Source organism: Hyaena hyaena, unplaced genomic scaffold, assembly GCF_003009895.1.
Source record: "Hyaena hyaena isolate Hyena2069 unplaced genomic scaffold, ASM300989v1 scaffold_66, whole genome shotgun sequence".
Lineage (NCBI taxonomy): Eukaryota > Metazoa > Chordata > Mammalia > Carnivora > Hyaenidae > Hyaena > Hyaena hyaena.
In genome coordinates this window covers 1,333,244-1,351,486 of record NW_024080696.1, presented here as the reverse complement: position 1 = coordinate 1,351,486, position 18,243 = coordinate 1,333,244, and positions in this window count along the sequence as shown.

The window sequence follows — 18,243 nt, the reverse complement described above, 5'->3', positions numbered from 1 at the left end:
GAGATAAGAAAATGCAGCAAGCTGACCTAAGTCTATATGTGTATGCTGAATACTTAGGTTCTTTTGGTGGATAACGGCACAAGATTAGGAAAAGATCTGTCATGGATAAAGATACCAATAAGAGAAGGACATGCAGGGGCCACTTCTAGAATGTGGCCCTTTGGTTGCAATGGGAACTGACCACGCTTGAACTATACATTTTTGAGAGTAACTTAGCTGCCCAGGTTTTGAATTAAAACTTCAGCTATTTGGCACTTACAGGTTATCATGCTGATAACCTGGGGTGCTTTAATGAAAATTACAGAAAGCATGATATTAAGCAGTGTCAGAGAAGTGCAAGGAAGTTTCCATGGCTGTGAAGGGAAGACACTGGGATTTGAATCTAGATATGGTTGACTTCAGAGTCCACGATTTTCATATGAGACTATGTTGTTCCACCCATAATATATTGTTCTGCCCATAAGCTCTTGTACTTCAAAGCCTACACTCAAAATAGGTCGGCAGGCCAATGACGTGACTAACAATCACATGAGGCATATCATGATCCACGTCTAGCCAATATTCCTGCCGTCCAGGTTTGAGGGAAAGGATATTCATTTCTGACTGGTGTGCAAAGAAAGCTTCAAGACTCAATGGATTCTGAGAGATGAATAAGACTTGAGAGAGAGGAGTTGCATTTTAAAATTAGGAATAAAACTCTTCACACTGATATTACTCTGGGAAATGACACGGCATGAAGGTTTGAATTCTTTATTTACCATTCACCTCTGTACATTTTCCTGCAAAAGTTGAATTTCTTCTGTGGGATTAGGGAGAGACTGTTAACATATCTCCTTCTTAATTAAGTACAGCATTGACCTCCCTCTATGACAGAAGCGCAGTGTCTCTTTCACTTGTTACCCCTGTGCTGTTGGGCAGAGCTCTGGGAATTGAGCTTCTTCATCTATAACACAGGGATATTAATGCATTTATCACAGAGATACACTGAGTATTAACTAAAATAGTATGTGACAGTGCTTTGTAAAGTGTAAACACCATAAAAATATATCTTAGATGTCGTTATTCAATTTCATCAAGTACAACAACGCTAGAGGAAAAGACAAAATCAACAATAAACAACATTTTTTTTATCTTTGGTTGTGGCCCTATGACATAGTTTGGCTGAAGGATCTTTTGTATGTTAATATAATAGCTTTGAAAAGATTTGAGTCCTATCATTCATGTTAGACATTTCTATCTATTTACAGAAGCAATGTGCTGTATCCAGCTTGGCCGCCAGCTGGCCTGATAGAATGGGAAATAGTGATAGGACCCTAGAGCTGTTCTTGATTGACCCAAGGACTTCAACAATAAAATAAAAGAAAATAATTCAGTTCTGTTATTTTTCATTTCCTGCAAAACATGAACACTAGTAACTTTTGGGCTTTCTTGCTATTATGAGGAAGCAGTCAGGTTGAATAGTCCCTTTGCCAATGATAGAACAATTCCATAGTTTCTGTTCCAGAAACCTGTCACTTAGTGATTAAAGACTCCATCCTCGGCAAAGGGTTCTCTCTTTTTGGGTGGCCTTCCAGAAACATCCCCTGCATTGTGCTGACCAATCTGATATCCAGCATTCTGCACATGACATTCCATCTGGTTTTTAGGCGAAGCTGATAGGCAGCATGCTATTTACACTGGTTATTGATCTTTTAAAATTGTCTAAAGAAGTCCCTTTGGCAGCTCAAAAATTTAATGTTCAATTCAATCAGTTAAGAGGCTCTCAAAGTCATAATTAATCTCTAAAGAGGGCACACATGCTAACTGATCTTGCATTCTCTAGAATGCAGGAAGCATTGTAAGTGCATCAGAAGTCAGAATCTAAATAACATCGTTTTATTTATTTATTTTTTTTTTGGTTTCTCTGTGCTTTACATATATCATATTAGCCTTTCATAGGTAATAACATATTCTTTTAGCCGGGAAATTCTCTAAGAGAATAGAAAAGCCTTTTAGGAATGAATCGAATCATGGTAGGTTAAAGTTGTATCACAGGTGCATTTGAGAAGCTGATAGATTTTGGAGTAGGTAGACTTCTGCTCTGCACACATTACACCCATTACACTGTTCTGGCCAATTTAAGGATTTTCGGCCTAATGTTCTCTTGCCGGTTTCTCTGGATGCCTTCTCTTCCTTTTTTGCATGACCCCACAGTATGTTTACTGGATCACAAATAATTCGTGACCCACTCGAGTCATTTCAATTCTGGGTCTTAGACAGCTAGTCAATGCCAAACCACCATGGAAAGGATGCTAGAGGGAAGAAATGCAAAAATCCTGGTTACTTGGTAGCCACATCCCTTTCCCTCCTGTTGCTTACTGGCTTCAGTGCGTGGCTGCTGCTGGCTTGAAGATGGATTAGAGGAGTACTTCTCAAGCTTTCCTGTGTATAGGAACACCTGGGGATCTGGTTAACATTCAGATTCTGCTCCAGTAAATCTTTGTGGAACCTGAGATTCTGCATTTCTAACATGTTCCCTGGTGATGCTGATGCTGGGTCAAGGGGCCACACTTTGAGTAGTAAGGAACTGAAGGATCTATTATTGGTCAGGTGGGCTCTTAAACATTCCAATTAGACTCAGGCTCCAGTAACAGTACGGGGCCTAATATGATATATAACAAAGAAATATTGTTTTTAAACAGCATTTCCCTGGTCTGTCCCCTGGGATCTAGCATAAAATGATTTCATTATATTTATCAAATACTCTCTGCAAAACATATTGCTATAAAAATCAGTTAAGCCTTTGCGACCACATAAAATGATGAAAGTGCTGTAATTGTCTAAAGAGTGATATACGAGAAACTCGCCAGAGCTATCTGGGTGCACAGGATCTCATAGCCTCTTTCATCCATCAAAGGTTTTCCCCACAGATGTCAGCCAGGAGGTTATCTGTATCGTAAACACTATGCAAAGCTTTTTGGATCCTTTCTCTGGGACAGGTTGCCTGCATTGACTGTGTTATCAATCAGGGCATAAACCACAGCCGTAATGTTATCTGAGACTCAGAAGTTCACCCTAGCACGCTAACTGCTGGGGAATTACGAGTCATGGGATTGCTCTAACATAGAGAGTATTGTGCTGTGAAGATTATGAAATCTTATTAGAAAAAGCTCTGCCCCAGATTTGTAGCAGTTAAAATCAGTCTTTCTTTCAGATACCTTAGGGAAGAAGAAAAATGTTGGAACGTGTTTGTATTTACTCACATGTACTCCCAGGATGCACAGCGGCAGCAGGAGCTGCTGCCGTCCTCCCTTATTAGTACGAATTTCCCCTTTGGGGGGTTATTTAAAAATATTTGTACATATTTCAAATCCCTCAATCTGGTTTGTGGCAAATGGTTGCTTAAGCAGCTTCTTAATTATTTCATTTGAGTTTTTGCAGAAAGACTGTTGCAGATATTTGGCACAAAGCTTAGATTTTTGAGGCCTTTTTCTACCTCCTGAGTTGATTTCAGGAAAAGGAAAAAAAAAATCAAGGGGTGTTAAATTATTGCTCTCTTTGTGTTGTATGCACAAATAGGATTGATTGTGGACCTCAGGACAGGAAAGAAATACTTGCACAGCTGCATGGTAATAATTTTTATGTGTGTTAAAATTATGTTCTTGCTATTTTGTCATAATATTCCGGAGTGAAGCTTTGGAAGAATGACATGGTTATAATAATAGTAAATGGAGTCACTTTGTAGATATCAGGTAATAAATTATCTCATGAACTTGGGGATAAATTCATTTGAAATTCATGGTAGTAAATATAAACAAATAAAGGCAAAGGTTATGTTGTAGGAATATCATGTGGAATCATTCAGTAGAGGGGACAAATGAGTCAGGTGCCAACCACGGACTTAAGTAAATTTTCATTAGCAAATCTGCATGCCGTCTTTGTTCCCACCTTTATACCACAAGCAGCTAGAGAGGCGTGCGTCGAATGTGGAAGCAAGCAGGCTGGTGGAATTATGGACTGAGGATTGCTGGAGGCCGGCTCCAGCATGTCCAGGGGTCCCTGAAGAATGGACGGTGTCGGCGAGAGAGTGAGAGAGCCCTGGAGATTCTTTCTGATCACCAGGCAGGCATCTCTGCTCTGACTGGGGCTCCACTTTATTTTAAGGGTTTTGGAGACTTAGACAATGATTTCTGACAACAGACTTCTTTGATATGTAAGAATTTCCCAGAACATAGATTTGTAGAAGACTCATGCATAACCTTTATCAACAGCCATTGAGGTAGGGGATTTAGATGCTTATCTTATGGGGAAGGAAGGCTTCTTTAGCATACCAGAAAAATGTTTTTAGCATAAGAGGGTGAAGTTACTTCTCTGTGAGCAGGGATCAAAAACAGGTCTTTCAGGAGGTACCTTTGCTCTCATAATCACAAAAAGTTCCTCAATAGGTTCCTTCACAGGGAGTAATCAGCATATACAAGCCCAGAAAATGCTCCAGGCAGAAACAAATGGGTGGGGGTAGATACTGCCCTTAACTCTAAATTAGGCTCTTTGCCTCAGGACCAGACTCAAGCCCCCTTTATTATGTAAGTCTATTATGTAAGTCTTGGATCTGCAAGGCCCATAGGAGGAGCCTCTTGACAATCATCTTTGAAAAGGCAAGGACATGCCTTTCCTTATGATCAATCTGTGTGGGGAATATCGGTCTGATCTGGAATATTGTGAGACCTGGTCAATACCAGCAGCCTCATTTACAACATGAGCCAGTAGTAGCAGAAGGAGATACCAGTTTCCTTGCTGTGACTGCCATCCAGAGAGGCTGGTGCGGCTCACGGCAGAGGATGTTTCAGACCCTGGGTTATCCTGGATTGTCTTGTGGCCAATTTATTCCTCTCACGTCCATAGGAAGATAACATGGTGTCGTTTCTTAGCTGGTCCTGTGGCCACCGATTTGAAAACAGCTGGGCTGGGTACCCAGAGACAACCTCAATTCTGCCTCCCTGACTCCTTGCTTTTCTAGTGATCTAATTATGTAGGCTGTTGCATTTCATTCTAAATATTTATGCATATCCATACATTTTGTAAGGGTAGGCAAGCTCCGTAATATGTGGTGAGAACGACATTCAGCACTGCGCAGCTGCCCTCCTATACCAGATTGTGCACAAAACAGCCAATTAGGAAATATAATAATACAAGCTTCACTCATGCTGTCTGTCTTCTTTCACTTCATATTGTGTGTTTTGGGTAGATGTGGCTGGTCATGAAGACACTTGAATAATAGGATTTAGGAAGAAACCCAAAGTCTTAGTGATTGCAGTGTCAGACTTTGGATCCTTCTGATTATAATTATGTTGAGTGGTGCTCTCAACAGATCGATGGTGTTTTCTGGTAAATAAAGTTATCAGGGCAAAATAAGATGAGATTACACATATATGTATATGTGTGTTTGTGTGTGTATATATATATGTGTGCATGAATATATATTATTATTTTTTTTTATAGCTACACCTGTATCTATCTTGCACTACATGAACACCTTTGAAATTATCCTATTAAGAATGATGATCTGGAACACCTGGGTGGCTCAGTCAGTTAAGTGTCCAACTTCAGCTCAGGTCATGATCTCGTGGTTTGTGAGTTCGGCCCCACATCGGGCTCTGTACTGACAGCTTAGAGCCCGGAGCCTGCTTCGAATTCTGTGTGTGTGTCTCTCTCTGCCCCTTCCCCACTCATGAGTGCACACGTGGCTCTCTCTCTCTCTTTCTCTCTCTCTCAAAAATAAATAAAACATTAAAACAATTAAAAAAGAAGAATGACGATCTCTGTTCCTGTTTCTGAGTTTGGGGGGAAAAGGAACATCAGGGAAGGCAAAGGTATATGAGACAGCTCCCAAATAACAACTTTTTGTAAAAACACCTCCATTATCTCCACCCTGTGAAGATCAGGTTGTGGTCACTGCTTTGAAAATAAAAATAATAGTTATATGCCAAAACAGTTTCAAGGATCTCAATCCATAGATACCAGCTTTATACAGAGCACTAAATGGTCATTGAAAGCATAGTGCTTACCTACACTCGTTTTAAGGGACTGCAACAAATTCCACAACTCCAAACCATGGACAGAGAACTCTGTCCCAACCAATGAGAGATACAAGTTTATTCCAAGCAGACCATGTGTTCAAGTAGGTAGCCTACCATCTGGTTGGAGGTTAAAAACAAAACAAAACAAAACAAAGACAACCAAAAACAAACAGCAGAGCTTAGCGGTTACATGGTACAAATTGTTGAGTTTTACAAAGAAGGGATCTGAAAAAGAGAGGTTGTGCACATTTCCCGAAATCACATAGTTGCTAAGTGGCAGAGCTGAGATGGCAATCCACGCAGTCTGACTCGATTTCTTGCTCTTGATCCTATGAAGTATCATCTTTCTGTAGAAGCTGTCACCTGAGGAAGGTTTCTTTTAACTTGGTTTTAAGGCTGCACTGTACAGTTCTTCCTTATTTCATTTCAGAATCTGACTGCCTTTATTTGCAATTCTTTCTGCTTGTGTGGTGGGGGACAGCAGGCACAAATCAGGCAGTTACCCAATAAATTAATTGTTCTCCCTTGTGAAAAGTACTAGGAGCAAAGGTGGCTATGAAAATACATGGCAAGGGAGAAGGGCCCAATCGATATCAAGGGTTGGAGAAGGAGCCCTAGAGGAGGTGGGGTTTGAGCTGAGCACTGAAGAGTGAGTAAGCATTCGCTGGGTGGAAGGGGGCTGTGGGCAGTTGTGGAGGAGTAAATGAATTCTAGGCAGAGGGGACAGCTGTGCAAAGACCTTGGGGCAGGAAGTAGCATGGTGCCTCAGAGAATCTGAAAGAGGATATGACACAGGGCTTGGGAGGCCAATGGGAAGTACAAGGTCATACAGGACCTTGAATTCGGTGTTTGTTTCTAAGAACATTGTTTCTAAGAACAATGAACTTTTGAAACTCATTGAAGGATATTTTATCTTTGTCCACATTTTACCTACTCTAATAGGAAAGAAAAAAAATTGACGTTCAAGGATCTAAATTTTCTTTTGGAATTTAGACTGGAGCTTTCTTCCCCAGGTGATTTAAAGCAGGAGTCAGCTTCCTTTCAAAGAAAGGTATGAAGCTGGCAATTGCTATTATCCTGACGTACGGAGGAAGGACCAAGCCTTGTAAGGGGTGAGATTGTAGTTACTCAGGATGTCAGAGGTCAACTTCTGTGCCTCTACTCTGGGGTCTCTGCCACCTCTGTCCTGGGAACTTCAGTTTGCCTCTCCTTCCCCCATCTCACATTTGAAGTCTTCTATAACAAGGTTTCCTTTCAGACGGTCCTTAATCTTTTATTTTCAACGGGTTTGGAGGATCATTCAATCAATGCCTAATTAACAGAAGTCTCCAACTCATAAACTTTCATTTCAAAAGTTTATCCATCAGAAGATAGGGTGACCCTTGGACTTCTCCCTTCAATCACTGAACAGGCGTGCTTTCCCTGGGTGCCTGATTCTGTGCTCCAGGTGCTGCCATTTCTTCTAGAAGTGAGGTTATAAATGGTGGTTCTGTTCCTGGGTGAGCCCACAATTACATCAACAACCTGGTCTTCTGAGCCTAGGGGAAATGCACTGTGCAGCTCAGAAGGGAGGAAAGGAAGAATAAAATGTCCTTCCCTCTCTCCTTCCGAGGTGTGACTTTGAAAGAGGCACGTTTTTCTCAAATTAGAGTGAGAGAAGAAAATCCTGACTTGGGGGGGAGGCAAGCTGCAAAGATAAGCATAAACTCTGTTATTGAAAAGGGTGCCCAGTGCAGGCCCTCCAGGTGGGCGTGGCTGCTGGCTGCTGCTGGTGTGGAAAGGCTGTGAGGGCACGGCCGCCAGCAGCCCTCAGGAGGGGACTGCAGCTGCTCTCCAAGTCCGTGCAGAGTCCCCTTGTGAAACAGGAGGACTGGGTGACAGTTCCTTAGTTTCTTCTGAGACTGAAGAGAAAACGAGTAGCATGCAGGTGACCGGGGCCTCTGTCTCTTCTGTCTCTCTGTCTGGTGCCTGTTTCTGCAAAATAGTAGAAAAGTAGAAGCAGTCCTTCCCATTAGCAACGAGAGAGCAGCCGTGCCATGGGGATGCAAAGGCAAACGCAAGCAGAAATCATCAGTGAGACTCCAGCAGTGGCCCCAGCCCCAGCTTGGTGAAAAAGCAAGGGCAGAGGTGACAGTTGTGTATGTGTGTTGGGAAAGCATGGGACAATCCAGGGCAGAGCTGCTGTGGGGCCCCTTGGGTGCTACTGAGGGGGCTGTAGAACCCCATTAATGATCCACAGTCTTCAGAGTCAGACACCTAAGCCAGCAGCTGAACAGAGATAAGATTTAGGCTCCTTGGGAGCAGAGACTATATCCCAGAGCCTCTGTCCACCAGACCACCAAATGTATCCTTCCTTGCTGAAGGGAAGAATCAGACTTCAGGGACAGGAGGGCATCTCCAGAACCATAGGAGGGGCAGAGGGCAGTCCACTCAGAGATGTGTGCCAAGGATGAGATGGAAAGAGATTGTTCTTTTTTGTCCAGAAAGGCCTAAAGGAGATCTCATTTCCTTGGACTGGTGGAGCCAGCCAATTAGAAGGAACTGCTGCCTGTAATGCTATTGGAAAATTACAGTGGATATTTAACTATCCTCAGATACATGTTATTTTGTGTATCTTAAAATACTGTTTCCTAAAGTTGCCACACTGACCTGAAGGGCCTGCTGGGGATTATTTTAAGATGTGAGCTAAGAGAGATGCGTCTGTCAGAGTCACACCTGTCACTCTAGGTTAGCGTTTCCTGTTGTGTGCTCCACCGATTGCCCGTCCTACCGAATACTCTGCAAAAAAGAGAGATATGATGCTTGACCAAATACTCGAGCAAATAGAATGGACCAGACCTTTCCTTTGGAGATTTATCACCCGAACAGCTAGACAGCTCTGGGTTATTCAACAGGCTTCTTGTTTGCTTGTTTGCTTGTTTTTTAATCCAAGTTCATCCTGAACTTGATGAAACATAGAACTCTATTACCATATAGGAAACATTTCCTTTACTTTGGATAGTGCTGCGGCTGTGGGTGGCTTGGAAAAGCAGATTGGAATTTTATCTGTTTGAGGCAGATCATAGAGTCACAGGAAGTAGCAATTTTACCTGAAGAATCTGAACAACTTCTAGAGCGTACACCCGAAGCAGTGGCTCACTTTCTTAGTGGATCTGGATCTGTGGCCAGACTGAACCTGGCAAAATGTCTTATTTTCATCTTCCTGACACCAAACAAACTAACACAAATTGCTTTACTGCCCTGTGTTTCATTTCTTTATCTGCACTCTTGTACTTCTTTGCTTAGAAGAGTGTGCAGAGAACAAAAGGTGTCTTCTTCAGTGAAGCCTAACTGGGGTTTGTTGTAGTTCAGCAGAATTAGCATTTTCTATTTATAAGCATGGTCGTTCTTTACTATCTCTACCGTAAGACGTGCAGAAGTCAGATGGCATTCTCTGCATTTACAGATTCGGAAAGCGGTGCGCAGAGAGTTTGGGGGATAGCAGGGTCCCTAGCTGGGTGTGTCCTTTCTTGTGTTCCTCCAAACGGGCTGTTGCACAGGCAGCTCACAGAATAGGGTCATGACCGAAGAGGAATACAGCGGAGCTCTCTTCTTGAACCAACTCTCCGTTCCTAGCTGGGTTTGCTAGCTTTGTAGTGATTTGTCAGGAGTAGCTTCTATTTTCATTACTGTGCTCTTTGCACAACTGGAAGGCCTTTCTAAATAAGTGGGGACATTTATCCACTAGGTGGAGCTACATCCTTTTTTTCTCTGATGGATGCTTTTCCCTAAATTAAAGGGGAAAATCGTTTGGCTTGTGTGGGAACTCTGCAAAGGGAGTGTACATCCTTCTTTTCTCTCACCTTGCTGTGGAAGCTGCAGTCGTTTTGCTAAAGAACGTGTGGAGAATGGGCATGTTTTCATATGGGGAATGAGTGCTCTGGTGCATTAGGGTGTTTTGTGAAATATAGCAGAGAGCTGAGTGGAATCTGACTGTCTCACTTTGAATTAGGTTCATGACTTGTTAGATGCATGGAAAATGAGAAGTTATTTAACCTATCCATTATTTTACTCTCACCAGTTTCTTTATCTGTTAAATAGCTGCTTTAGAAGGTTACCTTGTGGAGCAAATGAAACTATGTAAAGTAAGAAGCCAATAACTGGGGATGCGGTGAGCTCTCAGTGTTAATTGTATATTTCTGTTTTGAGTTTATTTATATCTTTTGAGAGAGAGAAAGAGCACAAGTGGGGAAGGGACAGAGAGAGAGAGAGAGAGAGAGAGAGAGAGAATCCGAAGCAGGCTCTGTGCTGTCAGTGCAGAGCCTCACTCAGGGATCAAATTCATGAACTGTAAAATCATGACTTGCGATGAAATCAAGCGTCAGACACTTGACCGACCGAGCCACTGGGTGACCCTTATGTGTATTTCTATTTTTCATTGACTAAGTGCCCAGTGACAGGAGAATATCCTGTCAAAGCGGGAAATGTAATAGAATTTATATTTCTGACTGGAGCATTCTTTTGCTCCCCTTGGGGTTCCTGTACTCCTGTAACCTTCTTAACCTCTGGCATGAACTCTCACATTTTCTAAAACGGTGTTCCTCAACCTGTCCTGTCAGCAAATCTCTTGTAGGGCTTGTAAAACTCAGATTGCTGGGCCCCACCCCCAGAGTCTCTGATTCCATAGGTCTGGGGTGGGACCTGAGAATGTGTATTTCTAACAAACACCCAGGTGACACTAATGCTGCTGGTCCAAAGCCCACTTCCCGCTGCCCTAGGAAGTATTGTCTCCCACTCTACCCCCCCCGTCCCATGCCAGGTCTTTTTTAGGTAGGGAAGCCTATGACTACCACGGATGATCTTCTTTAAAGTGGTGCCTGCCCAGACTGGCCTCCCTTTCTCAGCTTGCCGTGCTATCTAAAATGCACATTTGTGTTCTTGAAAGAACAGATAGCTCTCATTATGAGCCCTACCCCTCTGCTTTGTCATTTCTTATCACCCTCCGTCCCCCCTACAAATTTGATCTGACTCTGACTGGACAAACCCCGGCCTTTCCTATTGATTGCTCTTGGGGGCCAACAGTTGTGTGAAAAATAGCAGGTGATTCTTCCATGTTAAACAGTGACCTTCAGCACCATACTTGGCACCTGGTAAATGTTCAAATATTGTATATTTGCTAAATGAATAAATGCTGCAGGGAAGGCATTTATGGTCTATTGAAAAGAGACTTTACCGGTCAGAAAACTTGCCATTTGCCATGGTATGGCCATAGGAAAGTCACTTTATAGCAAACACAACTGACACATATTAGGTAATGTGATTTACAGCTATATATTATTTAGTAGGACATCCTTTAAGGTTGAGCCATGTGAAATTGCCTCTTTTTGACCATTTTTGGTTTATAAAAATGGTATTATTAATGGTTCAAGAGGTTTAATAAAACTTCTGTATTTTAAATTAGGCAATGCTTAATGGAACTATTTTTACAATATGCTTTTAATTCTGAGGAACCACATTCCTGCTCCTCTTTCTCTCGCTGCACATAGAAATGTTGAGGGAATGTTTTAAAAATAAGCTTGATGTTGGCACTGTAAAAATTCAATTTTATTCCCAGTCCAAGATGATCCTTCATCACTATCTTCTCATTGGAAGAATGATTCTCCTTCATTTGGAAGCAACTGGCAGATGTTCCCTGCTGAGCTGGCTCTTGGTTTTCGTGGAATGCTGTGGTGTTGAAATTCCAGTGTGTAGAATTGTCTTTCCTCACTCTTTCCACCTCCTGCCCCAGAAACTGCCTCTCCTCTTCCCCTGTCCCATTCATATGGTACATGAACCTTTGTTTTAATCTCCTGCGATACTATCCATGCCCTTCCTCCGCCCCCTCCCCCCCATTACAACTAACTTGAGTATAGGCAAGTGTGATTAGTTTGCAAACTGTACTACAAAGAGTAAAGTTACTTTCTCAGTTATGCAAAGACCAATGTGAAGGTTTTAAGCCCAAACCTTAGAACTTTTGGTGCTAGAAAGTCAGTAGATATTTTGGGGAGAGGAAACGCCTTACCATTATTGCCTACCATCAATAAACACCAACTATATACGAAGAGACCATAGTCACTTTTCTTTCGTGGGAATGTGTTTATTAAATCATTTTTACACCTGACAGCAGGTTTTGTTTAAGGAAAGTTTAAAACAAAATGAAGGTTCTAGTTGCCAAGGACTGTGCGAGGATCTCTCTAAGGAGGGGCTGGTCTCAGAAGAGGGACAGAGAAAAGTACAAAGTAGACAATTTTTACACGTTTCATAAGTTTGCCTCATTTGGCCATGCAGAAGGATAGCAATTACTGAAGGATGAATAAGCTGTATAACAACCTGATATTTTGAACCAAGGTAATTACTCTGCACATGTGCACACAAGAATACTCATGCTATATTCCAGTGTGAGTCTTTTCCCTGATCAATTGCTGGTGTGACTTTGGGCAACTTACTTAGCTTCTTGGTGCCTCAGTTTTCTCATCTGTAAAAATCAACATAATAATAGTAACTACTTCATAGAGTTATTGTAAGGGTAATATAAGTTCATATCTCTAAAGTACTTAGAGCAATGACTGGCAAGTTGCAAGAGCTGTGCAAATATTAGATATCTTTAGTGTCAAAGAATATCCTAGAAAATGCAAAAGTATAAAACGATGTATATAATCAACAGCTACATTCTCCTTGTAGGAGCTACTGGAACCTTGGCCTTTTTTAAGGTATGTGTATTTTTTTGTGAATATTCAATTTTAAATGGTTTTGAGATTGTTATGTCTTTTAAAATCATTTGGTACGCTAATCCAGTGGGTTTATTATCAGTAAGTCCTTTTCCCCCTTGATATTTAGGCTAAAACTTCTCTCTTCCAATTTCTAGTCTATTTTTCCTCATTAACATCCTTTTGCTATGCCGGTGACTTTTTTTTCTTTCTTCATGTTTACCTCTTCCTGGTATTTACAGAAGTTCAAGAGAGAATCTGTGACCTTAGACAAACTCTTGGAAAGAAATCCCAGGAGATCTTTTAGAGGCATCACGGCTCTCTGGCTGCACAGTCTTCAGGCAGTGCCCGCAGAGTGCCACCAGTGTCTCTGGCAATTTCTTCTGACTAACAGCAGAGAAAAAGCAAAAGCCACCCATTTGTGAGTTCATAAGAATGGGGCCAAAGCCTTCCTTTTGAATTTCCTCAAGGGCATAAATTATGAGATAAACTCATAAAGCCCCACGCCAGTCTTCAGCATTTATATTGTTGTGTTCAGAACTGGGGTTAGGGGTTCATTACAGCCACGATTCACCAGGGTTTCCAGAGATCCTCATTTAGATGATTGGAACATGCTGGAACTGTGTTTCACTTTGATGTTTCATGATTATTTCATTTAGTCATCGTATTGCTCATATTCGAAACAAAACAAAACACTTAAAAGGTTTAATTGTACTTTCTTCACATTTTATACCATGATTCAATTCTAGAGTCTTTTAAACCACAAAAGGGAAGTCCAGACCTCAGCATTGTGCTATGGGACAAATAATTTTTATGTCTACGGGGTTTTTAATGTATAGTATTGCTTGATTTATTTCAAGATGTCATGTCCAAAGTCTAGTTAGGTTAAGTTTCCACATCTGTTCAGAAGTTATGTTTCAGCTAACTTTTCTTTAAAAATAACCGTTTAAAAAAATCTTTGATACCTTCAGTTGGGAGAAAAAATAGGACCATTTTTATTCTATTACACAACTGATCATTTTAGTAATAAGGATTTTGCAGAAATCTAGAATCTGAGAGATTATTCAAGAGTTGTGCCACTGGACACAAACAATACGTAATAAGCAAACAGAATAAGCAAAGGAATGGACTTCTCTGATGGTTCACAGAATTTATTTTAGATTCCCTTATTTTCTGTGCCAGGTTAGGTTTAAGTGGGTATAGGGACAAGTGAATTAAAATTAATGCAAGGAGGACATGAAATGAATATCATCTTGGCCCAGGTGACACCTCTAAGTGAAAAATTAGCAACCTGTCTGCTCTTGATCTGAAGCCTTGGGTTCCACGAGACTGCTTAAAGAGAGGGCCAGAATGATACCGAGTGACGGGATTAGTGGCTGGTGGTGATAGTGGTGAGATCATGGACATAGGACGCGAGGACACAATGCGCACTAGGATTGCTGATGAAGTGGCAGTTTATGGCAATGCCTTCCTCTGTGAGAGTATGGGGCCCCACAGACTCCAGATAGTTTTCCTCAGCTCTGCATATCCACAGCTGGCACGGGTATTTGGAAAACAGATGGGTTGGTCACATTTCTATTTTTCTGTCCTCCATTGAAATTCTCCTGGTAAGGGTCTGAGTTCAAAGATGGTTCAATGTGGTGGCAACTCAAATGACATATCTTGGTTGGTGAGTTGTTTGGAGTATCCTAATAAATCTGAAAGCAAGGAAAGAGATGTTTGGTCTTCCTTAACTACCTCCAGGATCTTCTGGCCTAAAATATGGGATTAGGACATCAGGGAAATATAGGCAGATGGTTGAAGAGGTTATTGTGGCTTTGGCCTAGTCATATGGTTTCTTCATTTAATTACCTTTTATAAAATCCTAAACAATGTTTAATCAAGATTTAAACACTACTGAAACAAATGTCATGATTCCTGTGCAAAAAAAAAACTGAAACCCAGAGAGCTTCAGCATGTTGTCCCAAAGAGTAGAATCGACAAGATCAAACATAGAAATCCATCTTGTCTTGTTTTCTACTCTATTCTTTTAAGCTGCATCCAGCCCTTTTAGTATATGGCAAAAAGAATAAACTGTTGTAGGCATTTCCTATAAGATTGAAATACACTTGTTGTCTAAAATAATTTTTTTCCTAGAAAATTTGTAACATTAGGACAAATATTCAACATTTCTGAATTCTAATTGTGAAGCACTAATATTGTGCATTAGTGCTTAGCCTCGGGAAATTCTTACTTTGAGTGCCAAATTAAACTAATTTACACTTACTAACTAACTAAACATTTTCTTAGCATGGCACAATGCTCACATTTCTACCACAATATTATACTTTTCCTACTATTTTATCAAGTTACACTTTCCTACTATTTTATAAAACTGTGTGTGGAGCGAAATATTTTAAGCATTGAACAATGATTCTTCATGGCCTCCTGGAGGATTGTGATGCAGAGACGCTAAAGATTCCAATGTTAACTGTCAGGTGGTACTGTAAACTGTCCCAGCGGATAGCATAACTTGCTGGGTAGAATGTCATTACTATGAGGCACATCCTAGAACATGGCAATACAATAGCAATTTTTCCTAAGCATTCTTCTATGTCTATCCTTACTAATCCTTCAACCCAGCTAGATGCTTTATGCAATGCTCTCCAAGCAAAAATGTCATAGAAAAATTAAGAACTTTATATATAATATGGGGAGAAGTCTTGTATAAGCTGGTTTGGGAAGACAACTCAATTCTATATTCAATTGAATTCTCATCTAGGTTCAGTATTCTACCCTATAATCTTATTTATTAGCAGAATAAAGCACAGACAGACTGCTTTTACTTGAATTTGAGCCTGTGAGGTTTATCGATATGCTTTAGGAGGTGACCCAGCTGGACTAGTAGATAATGACATTCATTCTGAGCTTGTGCATGGCCATTTCCCTGGAAGGTCCAAATTCTGATCCTGATTCAGTAAAGAGTAGTCTCGATCATGAGTCAGTAAAGTGTTTGAGGATGACGATTTACCTGGCTGAGCATAAATCATTCCATGCTGGACTTGGAACACAGGATATTTCATTAGCTGCGGGAAGTATAACATGTTTTCTGACAAATATTCCCTAGAAATCAGATTCCAAAGTTCCCTTTATCCTTGGGTGGTTTACCGCTCCACACATTCTCTGCCTTGCTTAGTTACAGCCTGGACCCCTGCCATTCCTATGATAAAGGCAGTGGGGAATGTCTCACCTATCTTGGTAATTTGAGCCTTTGTCCCATTTTCCAGGCAAGATTTCAAACTTTTAATTACCCACTTAGTAAAACCCAGATGTCCCATTTCAAAGGCTTATTCCCATTAGGGAGTTTTCATTTCCAAGCAATAGCTGGATGAAATCCTAGAGTTTTACTGCATCCCATTTCCACTACTTTAGCTTCACTTTTCTTCTTCCCCAAGTAAATAGGACCCTAAACTTTAAATTCTGAAAACCTATTTTAGATAGAATTGGGAGTATACCACAATCCACTACATTGAAGCTTTCCATCTAAGTCCTAACTGGTTCTTTTCAAAATATTTCTTAGCATGCATTTGGTTCATAAACCTTCTTGGGGTGCTAAGAGGATAAGTGACTTTCAATTTGAAAATACATTACAAAGTGTTCCATCTCTTAAAGTTTAAGGAATACCCTGGTCAAGGTCTTACAACATTTACCTGCCAGTGATTTTGATAAACGGATTCATCACTGAGTTGGAAAAGGGCCAGAGTAAGATGGCTCTGAGGCCAATTTACTGTGGCCATGTGTGTTGGCAGAAGAGGATGGGTCTTGTGTGACCTTGTTTACACTGGATATTTCCACAGCTGTGCTAGATGAAAGTCTCAACTTCAATTGCTTATCTCCATCGACTAAATTGGCTGGTCTAATCACCTGTTGATGGTGTTCCACGCGAAATAGGCATTTTGCAATTTCAGGAGAAGATAATTGGGAATTCAAACTGGTTATATCGATGTGTAGGTAATATAACAATGAAAGGATTTAACTTTGATAATCACATTAAGACTTAATCTGAAGCACAGATGATTAAAAGTGCTACTTCAAGGTGGCCTTTACATGACCTAGGGATGAGATCCTGTGCTTGATAAGGGCAATTTCAGGCTCGATATAAATTGTGATCCTTTCTGATTAAGAAGTGATATTTTATTTACATTTTACACTCTTCAGAGTGCTTCTACAGTCATGTAGAACCGCAGTAACTTTATTTGCAGCAATTGGAAAATGCACAAATATGAAGTCTTCACAGTGGCCGGCAGAATCACAGATTTCTAAAGTCCAGGGTCTTAATTCATATCGAATTTTGTATGAGTGATGTCCTGAGAAGCACAAATGTGCAGAAGTGATCATGTAGAGGCTTCCAAGCTTCAGAAGATTTGGTCCCTGTGCCGCCATTTCTGACTTCTTCATCTCTTTATTTGCTCCCATCCCCTCACATAGCTCCAGCCACGTGGGTCTTCTGCTGGTAACTGAATACACCAACATGCTTTGACTTCAGGGACTATACACTTGCCATTCTGTTTAACATTGTAACTCCTCCCACATTTTCTGCCCTTTTCCATTTAGTTTTCATTATTTGTCACCATTTCACATATTATCCATGAATTTCACCTTATGTATCATCTGGTATCTCCCCCAAATCTCCCAAAGTCGATGGATATGGGGACTTTTCTTTTTTCCTCCCAATGCTGTAGCCTCAGCATTTGGACTCGTTTCTGGCACATAGTAAGAGGTGGTGAATATTTCATGAATAAATGAATGAAGTAAGTAGTTTTCAGTATATTATTGAAGATGACTTAGAGTTACTAGCACAATAAGGGTGTCCTGACCTTTGCATACACTGTGTTTTAAAGGGCCAGAAAACTTGACGATTTTTTTCCCATTTCAATGGTGAGACATGTATTATGCTCCATGTACGGCTAGGCGTGTCTCTGATTTGAAATGGAAGATTCTACCGCTGTAGATAGAACACAAGAGACCCTTACAGGAACTTGCAAGTTGTACAGTTATTTCTCAAAGGACAAGACTTTTGATGTGGAGGCTTGAAACAAAAGTAACCTCAGTTGGTATGGCAGCCTAAGAATAAACAGCCTAATGTCATGGCTTTTATGAAAAATAAGTTTTAACATTAGAGAGACAATATCAATTTCTCATTTATGTCCCAGATCTAGCCATCTTGATTCTTCTGATCCCAGGCTTTGCCTGCCTTCCTGCTACTGCATGTGGATTTATACCAACTCAATTTACAGAATTCATTTGCTCTCTCCTAGAATATTGCTTTTGTGAAAACAATGTCAGTCTTCCCATTCAGTCCATTTGATAATTTAGCATCATTTGGCCAGATTTTAAAGGAATTCATGATTTGTAAAAACAAATGTAGTTATTCAGAAAGCATGTTTGCTTTCATGGCATTTTATTTGCAGTGTGTTTTCTGT